General features: G+C 42.2%; 1 protein-coding gene and 1 long non-coding RNA gene across 6 annotated transcripts in view; both read left to right on the forward strand.

Annotated features, from left to right (window-relative positions):
• The window catches only part of DCUN1D3 (defective in cullin neddylation 1 domain containing 3), a 40,716-nt gene that overhangs the window by 2,241 nt on the left and 21,606 nt on the right, over window positions 1-16,869 (forward strand). The window lies entirely within an intron of this gene.
• Window positions 9,396-15,223, forward strand: LOC146404506 (uncharacterized). The gene is made up of 2 exons (XR_014840697.1): window positions 9,396-14,129; window positions 14,892-15,223. It is a non-coding gene; the product is annotated as an uncharacterized LOC146404506 (long non-coding RNA).

The following is a 16,869-nucleotide window of genomic DNA, read 5'->3' on the forward strand; positions in this document are numbered from 1 at the left end:
TTATCATAACATGGGTTCCATTCTACTCATCGGGGCTTTCAAGCCTGATAAAACAGAATATTTAATGCTTTGATTGTACAAGTAATGGCATGTTTAGATGTTTCACAGAAATGTAACAGAAGAAAAAAATGACTACTTTTCTCATTTTAGCTGAATTGGAATCATTGACTAAAAACTCCAAAATTCATTCAATCAACAAACTTTTCTTGACTGGCTACTAATTGCTAGCTATTATTTCAGGCAATGGGTCTGTGAAGGTGAACACAGCAGTAAGGTCCACGCTGCCCTGGAGCTTAGGTTAGAGTGGAGGTGGTGTGGGGACAGATAAATAAGCAAATGAGATTTTGATAAGTGCTGAAGGAAACAAGAGTGATGTGATAGAAAGTGTCTGATTGAGATATAGTCGGAGACCTTTCGGAGGAGGTGACGCTTAAGCTGAGCTTCGAATGAAAAGGAGCCCATTATGCAGAGATAGGGGAGGAGCCTTCCAAGTTCAAGGAGTAGCTAGTGCAGAAACTGTCTGGAGTGAGTTTGGCAAGTTTCAGGGAGGAAAAAAGAGGTAGGCGGAAAGGAGATGAAGGAAGTTGGGTTAGGGGAGAGAGGAGAGTGAAAAGATTCTAGGTCAGAGAGGTGGAAATAGGCTCATAAATAGGTAGGCAAAATAAGAGTAAGAAGGAGAAGGAATTGTAAAATGATGCTCCGTTTTAATTCTGTTGCCTTTCCTAGAGTCTTACCACATACTACTTTGAGGGTATACTTGGCCTATTATATTTAAAAAAAAAAAAGTCACCCTGCTGAGAGTGGGAGAGGAGGAGGCAGTGGTCATCTGGAACTTTTTTGGCAGATGGATCTCAAGCCATGTGTTAAAAAATCAGTGAGATGAAGTTCCTGTCATGGCTCAGTGGAAATGAATCTGACTAGCATCCATGAGGACACAGGTTCCATCGCTGGCCTTGCTCAGTGGGTTAAGGATCTGGCCTTGCCATGAGCTGTGGTGTAGGTTGCTGATGCGGCTTGGATCTGGCATTGCTGTGGCTGTGGTGTAGGCCGGCAGCTGCAGCTCTGATTCTACCTCTAGCCTGGGAACCTCTGTATGCCATGGGTGCAGCCCTACAAAGACAAAAAAAAAAAAAAAAAAAGGAAGAAAGAATTCAGTGAGATGTTTGAGAGCATGCCTTTTCTTTACAGGATTTTGTCTTATAAACTTTTAAAAATTGCATAATGAGTACCCCAGATGTGTTTTTAGTATATAAATCCTCCTTTGCTTCCAGCTGTGTATGAATTTAGGGTTGAAGGTTGGGCAAGTGGTAATAATATGACCCTGTTGGTCTTCAGAGGTGGTCGTCAGGATCTAAGTTTGAAGTTGTTTTTTCTAGGCGGATTTTATGTTGCAATCTTCCCGCTTTTGTCTGGTCTGCCTGATGACTAATAAATAACACTCAGCTGAGGTGTAGGTTGGTGCTGAAAGTTGACATCATGGATTACATTAGATAAATGACCATTGCGGGCACAGTCCCACTCTGTTGGCATCTCTGGGGCTGGCATATAATCAAGTGATGTAACCTACTTTTGCCTTCTGTTGGGGCCATTCATTTCCAGTGTTAGCTGCTTTGTGGCCTCACCTTGACCAGATTGTCCACTTGAGAGGCCTGGTCAGGACTCCTTGATTTGGCCCTCTTTAGCCATGTCACAGTGGGCCAAAACAGAAAGACTATGCCGTTTTCTTCTTTTGAACTCGGCAACAGTGACTAGTGTGTTCATGGAGTGAATTGGCCCTTTGAACCAGGCAGTTGCGAGACTTAGATGTTGCTTGGGCTATTTGTCGTAAAGTTAGTATTAGAAATGCTAAATAAAACCTTCTAATGTTTGGGAAAAATGAATCAGAAATTGAGTTCTTGCCACCTGTTTTAGTACTTCACTAGTGGGTAGATTAATTATCAGAAGTAACTTGAATAGGGAGTTCCCGTTGTGGTGCAGCAGGTTACTAACCTGACTAGTATCCAGGAGGATGCTGGTTCATTTGATCACTGGCATCCCTCACTCACTCAGTGGGTTAAGAAATCCGGCATTGCTGTGGTGTAGGCCAGCAGGTGCAGCTCTGATTTTGTCCCCTAGCCCAAGAACTTACCCCTTAGCCAAAGAACTTCCTTTTTGGGGCCAGGTGGGGCCCCAAAAAGCACCCCCCCAAAAGTAATTTGAATAGATTCTGGGCAGTCCTGGGGGTGCTGAAGGGGATGGAGTTGAGTCTAGCACTGATTTACTGAATTACAACTTGAATGCAAATAGGAAGTCTTTTAGTTAGCAAGCAAGTGAACAGCTAAGACCAGGCAAATGATAGACTTCACCCTTTATACTTCAGAGTAACTCAAAGGAACAGAGAATTAACTGTGTGTGTGTGTACAGTTTTGGCCTAGGTTGAAGAATTTTGGACTTTGTATTCTAATTCTGGATTTTAAATGCTGTAGCTAATGGATTATTAAGCTGTTCACAGTTCATCTTCATTTTAATAGTTTATTATAACTCAAATATGAAAATATCCTGTAGGCTGAAATTTCATCAGTCAATTTGGAGACTGGTGGGCTCTTTTTCTTTTTTTTTTTTTTTTTTGTCTTTTCTAGGGCCACACCTGCAGCATATGGAGGTTCCCAGAATAGGGGTCAATTTGGAACTGTAGTCGCCAGCCTGCACCACAGCCACAGCAACGCCAGATCTGAGCTGCGTCTGCAGCCTACACCACAGCTCTTGGCAACACCAGATCCTTAACCCACTGAGCGAGGCCAGGGATTGAACCTGCAACCTCATGGTTCCTGGTCAGATTTGTTAACCACTGAGCCACGACGGGAACTCCTCTTTTCTAATTTCTGAATGGGGGCAGATGTGTAGGGGACTTGAATATAGGGAGAAGCCATTGACTCCTATGCTGGCCACTAATTGTGTTTGGGGAAAGAATCCACAAATCTAAATGAATTTAGATTCTCAGAGCTGAACCTTTTGATCTACTGGTGGATTTGTTTCTAAAATTCCTGGAGCTTTGGGACAAACTCTTTTTAAAGGTGGGGAATCTACAAGGCTGGTTTGATACTCCTTACTTTTGGGGCTGTGGGTGTTTTGCATTGCATTAGATGACTTAAAATTAATCTGATTTTGCTACTGTTTTGATACCTTTGCTGCAATAAGTTAATTGTACACTGGCTGACAGTTGTTTGAAGGTGAAGATGGCTTTTTTTTTTTTTAAGGTAAAGATTGTTTGACTCAAAGTGAAACAATGGTGATTACAAATTATGTGGTGACTCCTATTTCCCCCTGCTCTTGATAACTTAAAGTTGCCTTTTTGTGTCTATTTACAGATGTTGATACCACTGAACCAGGCTCATTTCTCCCTAAATGTTGGAATAGTGTTCTGAAGCTCTCTGCACATGGACCATGGTGTTTTTGTTTGTTTGTTTTTATTGAGTTAGTGTCTTTCAATTTAAATCTAGTATCTCTTTTTCTAGGTGATGGAAGGCACTATTTCTTTTTCGGGGAAAAGGAGCTTGCCACAACACCTGACCATTTAATTAGTGAATGATGACAAATGAAAATTTAACATGTTGATTTAGTGGAAGTGGCTCAAACTCTTAATTTTTTGAAGCTGTGCTATATAGAAAGGAGAAAATGGGAGGGGGAGAAGTGCCAAATCCTCTTCTTGAAGCAGTGTGCGAATGAAACTATTTAAATACCATACATCAGAATAGGGAAGCTTAGTAAAGGAATCTTGAGGTGATGATTAGCCTTTGTAGCAAAATAAACCATCAGCAGCCAGCACCCTGATTCCAACCTGATTACACGAAAACATAGGCATCATGTCGATGACTCTGCCTTCCTGAGGGCTTGGCCTTGCTCAGGAGTGTCCTTTGACTGCTGCTGTGTTCTTGGTTTTCAGGCTGAATTGCATCATGGAAGCTTAGGTTGCGTAGTGCTGAGAAGCATCAGCTGTGTTCCTGTTCTCCCTGCTCTGCTGGAGAGCTCAGCCTTAGGACCTAGGGACTGGAAGTAATTCTGTCACTGAGGCCTGGCGATCCAGACCAGATACGGTGAATGATCAAGGATCTGGGTAGCAGCATGCATAGTGTAGGACTTCTCATTTTTGGAGAGTAGCATCTTTTGTACACATTGCCTCAATCTTTGCCAGTCAGTCAAGGAGATGGCATGTTAGAAAAACTGCCCCCCCTTATTTTATTAGATTGTTTCCACCACAGCAATGAGGATGGCTGGGTTTGGTGATAGCTTTTAGCTCTCGTTGGTTGATGAAGGGTTTTGATTCTGCAGTGTTTGCTTAAAGTGGGTTGGTGTGTGACCTATAATTTTGACTCTGAATAAGACTCAAGTCTTAGCGTTGACTATATTGAATGTATTTAATTCTTCCTTTAGTTTAGGAAGAAGCAGGAAAAAGACCCTCAAAGAGCCTTAGAATATATAGCATGATAGTTTTTCAAACTGGGCTATGTGGAGCTCTCTCAGGGGTCATTTCTAGAGTACATCTGTGGTAGATATAGAAAAAAAACCCGTCATCTTGCCGTCTTCCTTCCATTCCATCCCCCACCCCCCATGCTTCACTCTGCGAAAGTATTAATATTAAATATTAATATTCTGTTATTAGGTTTCCCTATAAGATTTCAGTCAATCAGAATGTTTGGAGTCTGAAAATAGATTGAAAAGCAGTAGGTAAATGGAAATCTAAAAAGATCAGTAAACTTTCTTAAAGTTACAGAACAAGGTACTGGTAGCTCCAACGACTAGAATAGGACCTTCTTTGCACTAATTTTGTTTTCTCATTTACACTGCCTCAAATATTTCATTGTAGGTGCTCAGTAGAGTTTGAGTTTAATTGAATCCTTCATGTTTGGTCTTCTGTATTCCTGGCTCTTTCTTCAAACATTTTGTCACAACATCCTGTTCTTTCAAGAGAAAAATCCTTAAAACCAGCTTTGAAATGTATATGAAGTTATTGATGAATAATGGTACTAGTAAATAGCTGGCCTTTTGTTCTCAGAATATTTCTGAAAATGGTGATAGTACTCCCAGTGAGGCTTTATCACTCTAAGACCTTAAGCCAGTGGCCATGCTGTGAAGAATGCCTGTGCGGAGTTCTCTAGTAGATCAGTGGGTTAAGGATCTGGTGTTGTCACTGCTGTGGCACAAGTTCAGGCCTTGGCTTGGGAACTTCCACATACCTATGCAAAATGCTGTCCTGAAATACTTCCTTTTCTCAGTGACATGCCCTGGAATCTGAATGGGAAAATCCACGTATACCCACTGACAGTACAGCTTTAGAATGGCTTCGTGGAAATAATGAAAACCACCAATTCCCCCCTTTAAAAAAAAAAAAATCTGTGAAGCAAATTTGTTTTCAATTAAACATTTACTTAATGTCTACTTGATGACTCCCTAGTGGCTGCTCTTTGAACAGGAAGGGAAAACTAGGAATACCACTTCGGTAAGGGTGCTGGGACTCTTAACTCCAGCTGCCTGGCTTCTGAGTGGCAGGATTGTGGACATAGGAGAAGTTCCAGGTCCTCAGAACCCAGTTGTGGCGTTTTCTTTCTTCTAAGGGAGTGCAGTTCAAAAGTTAGGAGCCATAGGTGGCGAATGTTGGTTCATTTTAAAGAATGTTTCTGTGGTTCCTTTTCTCCCAGGAAATTACTTTTTCTTTGAAAGAACTAGTCATTTGTCTAGTCATTTACTCAGAGCAGCTGATGGCTGTGGTAGGAGAATTTTGCTTGGGGCTTTACTAACATTTTATGAGAGAAAAGTCTAAAGACCTTTCTAGAGGCTTTTAGATAGGTAGGGTTCAGTTGTGGGAGAGAGCATGTAAGGGAGCAGGCCTTTGGGAGGGCAGGGTGGTGGTGGTGATATCATGGGCTGCATGTACAGGTGAAGAGAAATGGCCATCAGGAGTTCTCTTATGGCACAACGAGTTGAGGATCTGGCATTGTCACTGCAGTGGCCTGGGTTGCTGCTGTGGTGTGGGTTCAGTCTCTAGCCCAGAAACTTCCACCTGCTGCAGCTATCACAAAATAAAATAAAATAAAATAGGAGGTCCCGCTGTGGCTCAGTGGTTAATGAACCTGACTAGTATCCATTAGGATGCGGGTTCGATCCTGGGCCTCGCTGAGTGGGTTGTGGATCCGGTGTTGCCGTGAACTGTGGTGTAGGTAGCAGATTCTGCTTGGATCCTGTGTTGCTGTGGCGGTGGTGTAGGCTAGCACCTGTAGCTCCGATTGGACCCCTAGCCTGGAAACCTCCATATGCCACGTGTGTGGCCCTAAAAAGCAATAAAATAAAGTAAATCCCTTAAAAAAGACATAAGTTGGGAAAAAAAAAAAAAAAAGCCTATCAGTGGTCCAGCTGGGAAAGGATGGAAATTGCTAACAGTGGCACTTGCTGGGAGAAGAGTGGATCAGGAAAGAGAAGGCCCACAAGATTGCCCAATGCCAGGGAATGCCATTCACAAAGAGAGGGATGAGAACCCATGGAGTTGGGTGATCCAGTGGCCCTCACCAGGACCCTGACAGTAGTAGTCTCTCCCCTGACTGGAAAGTGTGTTCCCCACGGGGAGGGATGAGTGCCAGGACGCAGTGTCTGCTTTGACCAGATTGGTCTTCTGGATTGCTATTGTTTTTTGTTTGTTTTGGCCGTGCTCATGGCATGTGGAGGTTCCTACGGTCAGGGATCGAACCCTTGCAACACCAGTGACTACACTGGATCCTTAACCTGCTGAGCCCCCAGGGAACTTGTGGTCTTCAGGATTGTCTAGTTGGTCATGATTGACTGCTTATGAAGTACTGGCCCAACTTTTTTGAGATCTCACTTTTGACTTAGGTTTTTGACAAATGAGAACTTGGTACACTAGAGGGAATGTAACGTTCCTGGGTCCATTAGAGTTTGAGATAAGTACTTAATTCTAGGTGGTGGTGGTTGTCATTTAACAATGTCTGTTATCCAAGGGGACATTGCATGTAAACTAATGAAGTAATTCATGGTTCTGTCACTGGGACTGTAATAAATAGATCACAACTAAAATTATTAAAGAAAACACATTTTGACTTCATATTTCTACAACATTCCATGGTCTCTTTAGCAGGTCAAATTAACTCTTTAGTCTTTTAAAAGAAATTTTATTCTACCAGGTACTGGTGGATCTGATATAAGGTCAGATTTTCTTCTAATGCTAAAAATGGCAAGCCCTGCTCTGAGTTGTTAACAGCTATAGATTAATGATTAGATCAAGCAGGAAGGTAGCTTATTAAGTTGGTTTTAACATGGACTTCTTTTCCTGAGGTTAGTTATGCCATTCCTTCAGCAGTTCTCTGACGTGGACTAAGTGTCCAGCCATTCACTTCTGGTGCAAACTGCCTGGAGTTGTGCAGAACCCCCAGGTTAATGACAGTCTCACAAGGTTGCCCCATTTCAGGTCCCAGCCACAAGTACCTGGCTATCTCAAGCGACCTACACTTCTGCCTGGCCGACTACAAATTCAGAGGTTCCCATGACCACTCTCCCTCAAGTTTGATAATTTGCTGGAACATATGCCTCACAGAGCTGATAAAACATAATATTTATGATGATAGTTTCATTAGAAAGGATGCAGCTTGGAACCAGCCAAGTGGAAGAGATGCACAGGGCAAGGTGCAGAGTTTCTATGTTCCCCCAGGCATCCCAGCACATCAGTGTGTTCACCAGCCCTGAAGCTCCCCTGACCAGCCTTGTTTCAGTTTCACTTGAGGTTCCTATATGTAGGCATAAGTGGTTAAAGCATTGGCCTTTGGTGATTAAACTTCAGCCACCCTTCCCTCTGCTATGATCTGGAGGTGGGACTGAAAGTTGCAGTCAGATCGTGCGCCTGGTCTTTCTGGCGTGGCCTGCCTCTCTCTTGAAACTATCAGAAGGGCCCAGCCTGAGTCACCTCTTAACACAAACTCAGGTGTGGTCCAAACTGTGCTCCTTGTGAATAACAAAGGACACTCAGTAAGGAAATTCCCACGGTTTTAGGAGCTCTTGTAGGAACTGGGGACAGAGACCAAATGTATTTTTTATTATACCATATTAATTAATACTCCACTTTTTTTTTTTTTTTTGTCTTTCTAGGGCTGCACCCTCAGCATATGGAGGTTCCCAGACTGGGGGTCCAGTTGAAGCTGTGGGTGCCAACCCACACCACAACCACAGTAACACCAGATCCGAGCCGCGTCTGAAACCTACACCACAGCTCATGGCAACGCTGGATCCTTAACCCGCTGAGCAAGGCCAGGGATCAGACTCTTAACCTCATGGTTCCTAGTCAGATTGGTTTCCACTGAGCCACGATGGGAACTCCACATGTTTCTTTTCAGTGTGACTTTTAAAGATTCAGATGTACATAGTGCACTGGTCAAGAGCATAAGCCTAGAGTCTGGGTTTGAGTTTGAACTTTACCATCTACTTGCCCCTTGACCTTGGACTTAACGTCTCAGCCTCAGTTTTCTTCATGTATTAGGTAAGGATAATCACAGTAGTTGTGAGGATTCATTAAGACATTTCATTTGAAGGAAATGGCACATTGTGTGACATATAGATAAACATTTAAAACAGTTGTTATTAGCTGCACGCGTTTATAGCTAAGCTCACATGGATTGGCAGCTCCCAAAGGGTCAGGAACCATATCATTTTATCTTATATGGGAAGTATGGGACAGTGTATAAACACTGCTAGGCACACAGTAGACACAAGTTATCTATCATTTGAAAATAAAACCTACTCCGGGTGTCTGGGAAATACAGGAGTAACTCTGTAATGGAAACTTCCAGCCTGTTTCCAAAGCTGGCCTAAAACCCAGAGATGGAAAATCTTCCTCCTGAAACCATATAGAGCATGCATGAATCTAGCAGCGGGTACTGGGGCTCAGTGTCTAGGATATTGTTGGCTCAAAAAATGGGAAACTGATCCAGGAGACATTTTTATCACTGGCAGTATGCCTTGAGGTTCACTGAGTTAGGCAAAACCACATGAGACTTTGGGAAGGAAACAACAGATTTATTTCAGCTGGTTCAGACAGTCTTTAAGAGTTAGCTGGCAGTTACCCTGTTGCCTCCTGGAGAAAGTGAAAAACCCAGATCCACTGGCAAAGGGCTTACCAGCTGCTTGTGGTACACTTGTTGGGAAAGTCCTCAAAGACCAGGTCTAACTCTCCCTGTCGCTTACCCATCTGGAGATTCTACTCTAGTGGGACCACCACTGGACCAAGTTCTAGATTCTAGTCTAGACTCTGCCACCAGTCACTGTGTGTCCTTGTTACAGCCCAAGTTACAGCCCTCTTTGAGTCTCTTCCCATAGCTGTGACAAAAGATTTGGGACTAAATCACTGTTTCCCAAAGTGTGGCTTTAGTTAACATTCTTAGTATTTGTGCTGCTGAAATGAGCATGCACGTGTGTTTTTATACTCTTGGTGGTACCTGCGATGATTTTTGGTGGATGAATACTTTTTGCTTATGCTATATTTTAATGTGTATTAAAACAACGAACATATTAGACCTATGACTTCATGGATAATGTTGCTTTTGGTGATATTAAAGCGGAGATGATTTTATTTGTAAGCTTTTAAGAAGAACCATAGGGGAACAGTAGTTGGAGTGGTAAATGGATCTGTAAGATCGTAAACTTTGGAGTTTGTAAGTTCTAAGACAGTAATTCTAGTGTCGTGCCACACCTTCATGAAGTCTTTGTAGTGATAGACACAATAGAGCAGGTCCAAATTTGAGTGGCTTTAAAAAACTTTCCTAGTTTAAGCAAACTGACAGATTTATATTTGTCTATTCATAGTGAAAATGCCCGTAAGTTGGTTGTGTAGAATTTAAATTATTGTAGGTGCTAGTGGTGCAGGTTTTTTTAAACAGTTAAAAATAAAAAATATTGCTTCCTCTTTCACTTTCAGCAGTTTCCTCGAAACCTGGGTTGATCTTTCAGTCTTTGGTGTTGGAACTCCCCTTGGTAGGAGTTAGGGTTGCGATTTGTTCTATTAGGGAGAAAAAGCCGCCCCCCCTCTTGAACACACCCTGTGCATGTGTTCTAGGCTCAGGAAGGCCAAGACTGTGCCCCATCTTAATGATTTGTACATTACTTCTTGCTGGTGACCACTTTAAAGGTAAAATATGACTTGTGCCCTAAAATGAAGATAAACTCTGAGACAAGCTTTTTTAAAAAATTTCATTTCAGGAGTTTCCATTGTGACTCTGTGGATTAAGAATCCAAGTAGTATCCCTGAGGATGTGGGTTCGATCCCTGACCTTGCTCAGTGGGTTAAAGGATCTGGCGTTGCCGAGAGCTATGGTGTAGGTCACAGACGTGGTTCAGATCTGGCATTGCCGTGGTTGTGGTATAGGCCCACAGCTGCAGCTTTCATTCGACCCCTAGCCTGAGAACTTCCATTTGCCACGGGTGGGGCCCTAAAAAGACCCCCCAAAAAAATTTTCATTTCATTTTTTGTCATATTGCTCATAACTCAGCGTACTGGGGGTCTTGGGAAGGAAAACAAGCAGTGGTAGAAATAAACTTGGGGGAGGTGCTTTCTTTTTAAGCAAAACTTGGAATAAAAATGAAATCTTGATTGTGCAATACAAGCCGTGAAGACCGATTTCAGATAGAGTCTATGGTTTCTTGAGAGTTTTATTTTTCCCCCCCAAAATGCCTTAATTCCCTGTGTTCCCTAGACATTTTCTGTGTATCTTAACACCAACATCTTTCATTATCTACATTTGGTTGTTCGCCTCTGTACTGCAGGTGATTTTTGTTCTGTGGTTATCTTAACATAAAGGGCCATGCACCTGGCATAGCTCCTTGTAATAAATTGTTTAATGTATTAAATTGTTGTTTGGGTGTAAAAATGCTTCTAAATTCTAAGCCTTTTAGCTTTCTGAGCCATGTGTTACCTCGTCAAGATTAGGTTAAAGTAGAGCAAAATAGTGACAATGATGTGACCCAAGTTTTTTTTTCCCTTCATTTATTTAATGTAAAGTTTGTGTATGATTTCATAATGAGAAACTCCCAGATGTTTCCCAGTTGAAGTGAAATCCGATGTTCTAAGCTTCAAGCTCTCAAACTTAGTAAATTCTGGTTTTGTCATTCATACCATCTTGTCTCCCAAGAGAACCAGTGACCTGTGTTATTTAGCATATTGGGAAAGGGAAAAGGCCTGTATTCAATGCTGTATTTTGCAGGGTTGAAAATTTCTTTTCTCACAGAAATCTGTTTCATGGCATTCATCCTTTGCACAGATAGACAAGACCCACCCTCTGCGGGGTAGATGTCAAGTTTATGACAGAGTCCCTTTCCCTTGTGCAGATGTTAATCATTACTTATAGATACCTGCTGATGCGTATGGAGACATTCTGAAAGGGGACATGCAGAGGTTGTGACATTTACACTTGATCTGTAGACTAGCATGTGCAAAGCTAGAGGGAGGTAGTGTAATTCTTTCCCTTCTTGGGAAATTGCCATTGGATCAATGAGTCTTGGTTAAGCCCCCTTGTGGGCTGCTGAGTACTTGGGCTTTTAAAGATGAAAGCCACATAAAAAACTCTTCTTTCTCAATCATGCAAATAATTATCTGCATGGTAATATGATCTCCATAGAAGTATAAGCATTCAAGACCACACATTTTAAACGATAAATATAATTTTGAGTTAGAATGAAAGATGTGCAAACATAGTGGTAGAGTTCAAAACCTTTTTAGGCCATTCTTACATGTTTCCAGCACCACTTTGGTCTTCTTAGGGTAGAGTAAGTAACCTTTTAATTCATCTAGAGTCTTTTCACTTCTAAAATAAAGCCCTTTCAGGATGTTGGAAACTTGGACTTTCATGGTAATTTCAAGTAAAAAAAAAGTGTACTCGAAGACTTTCTTTAACTCCTACCTTTAAATCTCCCTATGCAGAGATTTAAAGGTAGGAGATTGCTTATTTTCTTTTCTTTTTTTTTCTTTTTAGGGCTTCACCTGCAGCATGAGGCTAGTGGTTGATTCAGAGCTTCAGCTGAGGCCTGTGCCACAGCCACAGCAGTGCCTATGCTGTAGCTCACAGTAACGCTGGATCCCCAACTCACTGAGCAAGGCCAGGGATTGAACCCACGTCCTGTCTGGTTCTTAACCTGCTGAGCCACAGTGGGAACTCCCAGAATTGCTTAATTTATCAGAGCATTTGCTTTTCTAAGTTCGTAGCTCACAACCATTCCGTGGCCTAGCTGAACGAGGTAATAAGTTAAGCAACATTTAAAAATCTTTTCAGTTGCCTTTTCCACATTTAGAAGGAAACTGTTTTTCCTTCCCTCTGAGCGGTTGGATCTAAGCTCCTCCTTTATCTGATTTGCAGCTTTACTATTTGCACAGTGAAACACCAAGTTCTGAATGTCTCCAGCATTTAGTCCTTTTGATTCTGTGGCTGCTTAAGCAAAAGAGCTTTTGATTTCAATAGCAGTTTAACAGAACAAAACTTTTAAAGACGTACTTTTAACAGTACTCAAAGTTTCCAAACAGATATGAACTATTTTCTAAGAAGAACCAGGCTATGTAGTTTTTGAATTAGACATATGAGCAAGGAACCAGCTTTCCCAGGTGAAATGTGTGTCATTCTTAGAGAACTTCTGAAACTCAAAACTCATCCTGTTAACTTTTGGCCTCCAAAGTTAATTCTCTCACCATTGAATTCCAAGTGAAGTATGTGTAGTCCGGATTTTTCTTAAGGGCCAATCCTAGAATTGGATAAATGATGTTTCAGGAAAAATAAAAGTGTTTATATGTTGCTAGTTTTTCATTCCAATAAATTTGAGTCCTTTTACGGACTTTGTTTTGAAAGACCTTATGGTATGGTAAGAACACAGATAAAACAACCAGTAGAAAATGTTGTAAAATCTGCCCCAAAATGTCAGTGCTATAAATGAAGGTGTGAAGAGGCAGAGAGGCTCTAGGTCAACTTGAAGGAGTCAGGAGAGGAGTCCTGTGGGAAATAAAATCTGAACTGGGCTTGAAAGACACAGACTAGAGAGTGAGGAGGCATTCCAAGCCCAGGTCAGTAACAGTGTGTGGAAACTGCAGAAGCAGGAGAGGCCATGACATCGTGGGGAATGGCAGATGTTTCCGTGTGCCTGAGGGGTGTGGAATGAGAGCGGGAGAGTGATGGTAATTGAGGCCAGATGCAGAAGAGCCATATATCTGCCTTGCTGGATCGGGATTTTATTTTGTAGGGAAGGGGAACTATTAAATACTCTTTTGAGTAGGGACATGGCATACTCATGTGAGCTCTGTGTGTGTGTGTGTGTATGTTAAAAAGATCGCTCCAGTGGCAGTGTGGAAGAGAGATTGGAGGGAGCAATCCCAGAAGTAGGTAAACTGTGAGAGCACTTCAGTAAAGATGGCAGGGGCCTGAGCTGTAAAATTCCTGAGCAGGGGTAGATACTCAGGAGTTAGAATTTACAAAGTTTGGCATAATCCGATGAAAGTTTATTGCTTGCATGTCCCACATGGATTGTAGGCCGATGGTTGCTCTGCTCCATTCGATCACTTAGAAACCCAGGCTGCTGTGGGTTCTACTCTCGTGTGCTGTACCATCTGTACTGTCTTGGTCACCACGGCAGGTGAAGAGATGGCTGAGATGTGCCCGCTCTGGGTTTGGGTTTGGAAATGAAAAGTATCATATCTGCCTATAGCTCCTTGTGTCATTTCTGCCTACAGCTGTTTGACCAGAAATAGACACATTTCCCCATCTCACTGAAGAGGCTGGGAAACTGGGGGAGCTGATGGAATGTTTGGTGAGCTTCTCTGTCTGCTGCAGACAGGGACTTGAGTAAGGCGCTTTATTTCTAAGCTAATTTCCTCATCTGTAAAATGGAGATATGAAGAGTACCAAGTACCAACCTCAGTCCCAGAGGCTCTTTTAGGAGGGGCCCAAGATTCTTTCATAGGATCTGGAAGATCAGATTCTCTTCTTTTTTTTTTTTGTCTTTTTGCCTTTTCTAGGGCTGCACCCCTGGCATACGGAGGTCCCCAGGCTAGGGGTCTAATTGAAGCTGTAGCCGCCGGCCTACACCAGAGCCACAGCAACTGGGGGATCTGAGCTGCATCTGTGACCTACACCATAGCTCGTGGCAACACGGGATCCTTAACCCACTGAGTGAGGCCAGGGATCGAACCTGAAACCTCATGGTTCCTATTTGGATTTGTTAACCACTGAGCCACAGTGGGAACTCCAGATTCTCTTCTTAATACTAACATCATTTATCCTTTATACTCTCTCATGAATTTTCCAGAGGCTACATGACATGTTATATCACAAAAGACTGAATGGAGAAGTAGATAAGGGAAATTAGCTGTCTTCTTTTAAGCCAGACTTTAGAGACATATGCAAAAATGTAAATTAAAACAGTGTCACTCTTCTCATTAAATTTTTGGAAATAGTTATTTTTCACAAAAATGTTGTTCATGTTTACATGTAAATTTTTTAAATTCCTTTTTTAAAAAAATCTTTTTTGGCCACACCCACAGCACATGGAAGTTCCTGGGCCAGGGACTGAATCCCAGCTGCAGCTGTGACCCACACCACATCAGCAATGCTGGATCCTTTAACCCATTGTGCCTCTGCAGTGACCTGTGCTGCCGCAGTTGGATTCTTAACCCACTGTGCCACAGCGGGAATTCCTATAATGGTTTGTTAGTGATATTTTTAATGAACTTATACACTATTTTAAAATTTCTCAGTTAAAAAAAAAACAAAAACAGGGAGTTCCCGTGGTGGCGTAGTGGTTAACGAATCCGACTAGGAACCATGAGGTTGCGGGTTCGATCCCTGCCCTTGCTCAGTGGGTTAAAGATCCGGCGTTGCCGTGAGCTGTGGTGTAGGGTTAGGGTTAGGGTTAGCTGTGGTGTAGGCTGGTGGCTACAGCTCCGATTCGACCCCTAGCCTGGGAACCTCCATATGCCACGGGAGCGGCCCAAGAAATGGCAAAAAGACAAAAAAAAAAAAAAAAAAAGAGTACCAACCTTATAGGGTAGTTGTGGGGATTAACTGCTGTCATGACTGTAAAATGCCTAGCATTGTGTCTGGAACAATAAAGATATTGGAGGGAACTTTTAAGTTTGATCTTGAGTTTTTCTTACTATGAGTCTTATCTAACTAGTAGATTGTAACCAACAATTAAAAACCAAAGTAGAAAAAAGAAATAGCATAAATAAGAGTCCGTCATCAAAATAAGGGTAAATATTGCTTCATGAAACTTTTGAGTTGTACGGGTGTATGTGTATGTGCATTGGGTCAGAATATAACATGTGTTTCTCACTGAAGGTTACAGTTAAAATTTGAAAGACACTGGTCTAGTTCAGGCGCTTATTTTGCAGTGACTGAAACACTTATGCATACTAAACAAAAAGATGACTCTATTGGAGTTTCCGTTTTTGACTTAGTGGGTTAAGAACCTGACTAGTATCCATGAGGATATGGGTTCAATCCCTCGCTTTGCTCAGTGGGTTAAGGATCTGGCGTTGCTGTGCACTGACTGCAGTGTAGGTCACAGACAAGGCTTGGATCCCGTGTTGCTGCGGCTGTGGTGTAGGCCAGCTAGCTGCTGCAGCTCCAAATAGACCCCTAGCCTGGGAACTTCCATATGCCACAGGTGTGGCCCTAAAAAGACAAAAAAAAAAAAAAAAAAAAAAAAAAAACCAACCCTGAAAAAGATTAAGTGACTTCTCTTGTAATGAGAAGTGATGTTGGCACATTGATGTGCAGAGAGCAGCATGCTGTGTATTTTTCAGACCAGTAGTGGATAATAACTTCCAGTTTGATAAGCCTGTTGGTGACACTGACTAGTACCCTGGGTGAATAGAGTTAATCCTGGCTGCCTGGCAGAAGTGGATTTGTTATTTAATTTATGGTACCCAAGAAGCCTTTCGGGGAGGTCTTTATTATCTTACCATTATGACAGTATCCATCTAGGACTGAAGATTAATTTTTGTTCTCATCTGTTCCCACCAGACTGATGCTCATAACTGAAGGGGTAGCAGCTTGCTGTTAGATGCTGCCACTGAGCTTTTGCTTTTGACAGAGAGGTGTGTTAATCAAGAATGGGTGTTAGAAATCCTGAAATATTTCACTTGGTGATTTCTTTCGTAGTTTAGAAGGTTTCCCCCCCCTATTGAACTGATCTAACTTCTGAAAAATGAGGTGTATTCAGGGTTTCAAACAGTCCTCTCTGACGAGCCTCAAAAAAAATTTATTAACATTTGTCTTTAAATTGCTGTCGCGATTCATTTGTGTCCCTCCTGCCACTCATGAAACAAATGCAGGAGTGTCAGTTTAGTTTTCCATTGTCTGACACATGGACTTCTTAACTCTTTTACCGGTGGACATCCACTGTTAGACAAGCCTGTACTATTTTTTTATGACTCACGGAGAAGTCATGTGGTGGTGTGATCTCTGTCCCCAACTACCAGCGCTTAAACTTGTCATTTTCAAGTGTATTGTGTTAAAACAGACTTCTAATTCTGGCTATTTTTCTTTTCAGTTTTAAACCTAAAATTGGAAGTCCTATTTTTATAAAACGCTCTCCTAGAAAAGTCTCTGATGCTGCTACCCCAAATACTGGGCCTGGGGGTGGGAGAGCAAGCCCGGAGAGTTTCATATGGCTAGGCAGAATGTGTGGGCCTGCCAGCCAGAGGAGGTGGAACCTGCCCTTTGCTTTCTTGGCAAGAGCGTCTGGCTTTGAAGGCACTGATTAGAACTTTAGTTCTTGGCCTTTTCTTGCTGTTCTATGAAATGTAGTCCATTGTCTCCAGTGGTTCTAAAGATACGGAGGACCTGGATGGTTCAAATC

The sequence above is a fragment of the Sus scrofa genome, chromosome 3 (assembly GCF_054392235.1).
Source record: "Sus scrofa isolate SSC_HxYL_T2T_F1_AM1 chromosome 3, Sscrofa_HxYL_maternal_Yorkshire_Landrace_v2.0, whole genome shotgun sequence".
In the NCBI taxonomy this organism is placed as follows: Eukaryota; Metazoa; Chordata; class Mammalia; order Artiodactyla; family Suidae; genus Sus; species Sus scrofa.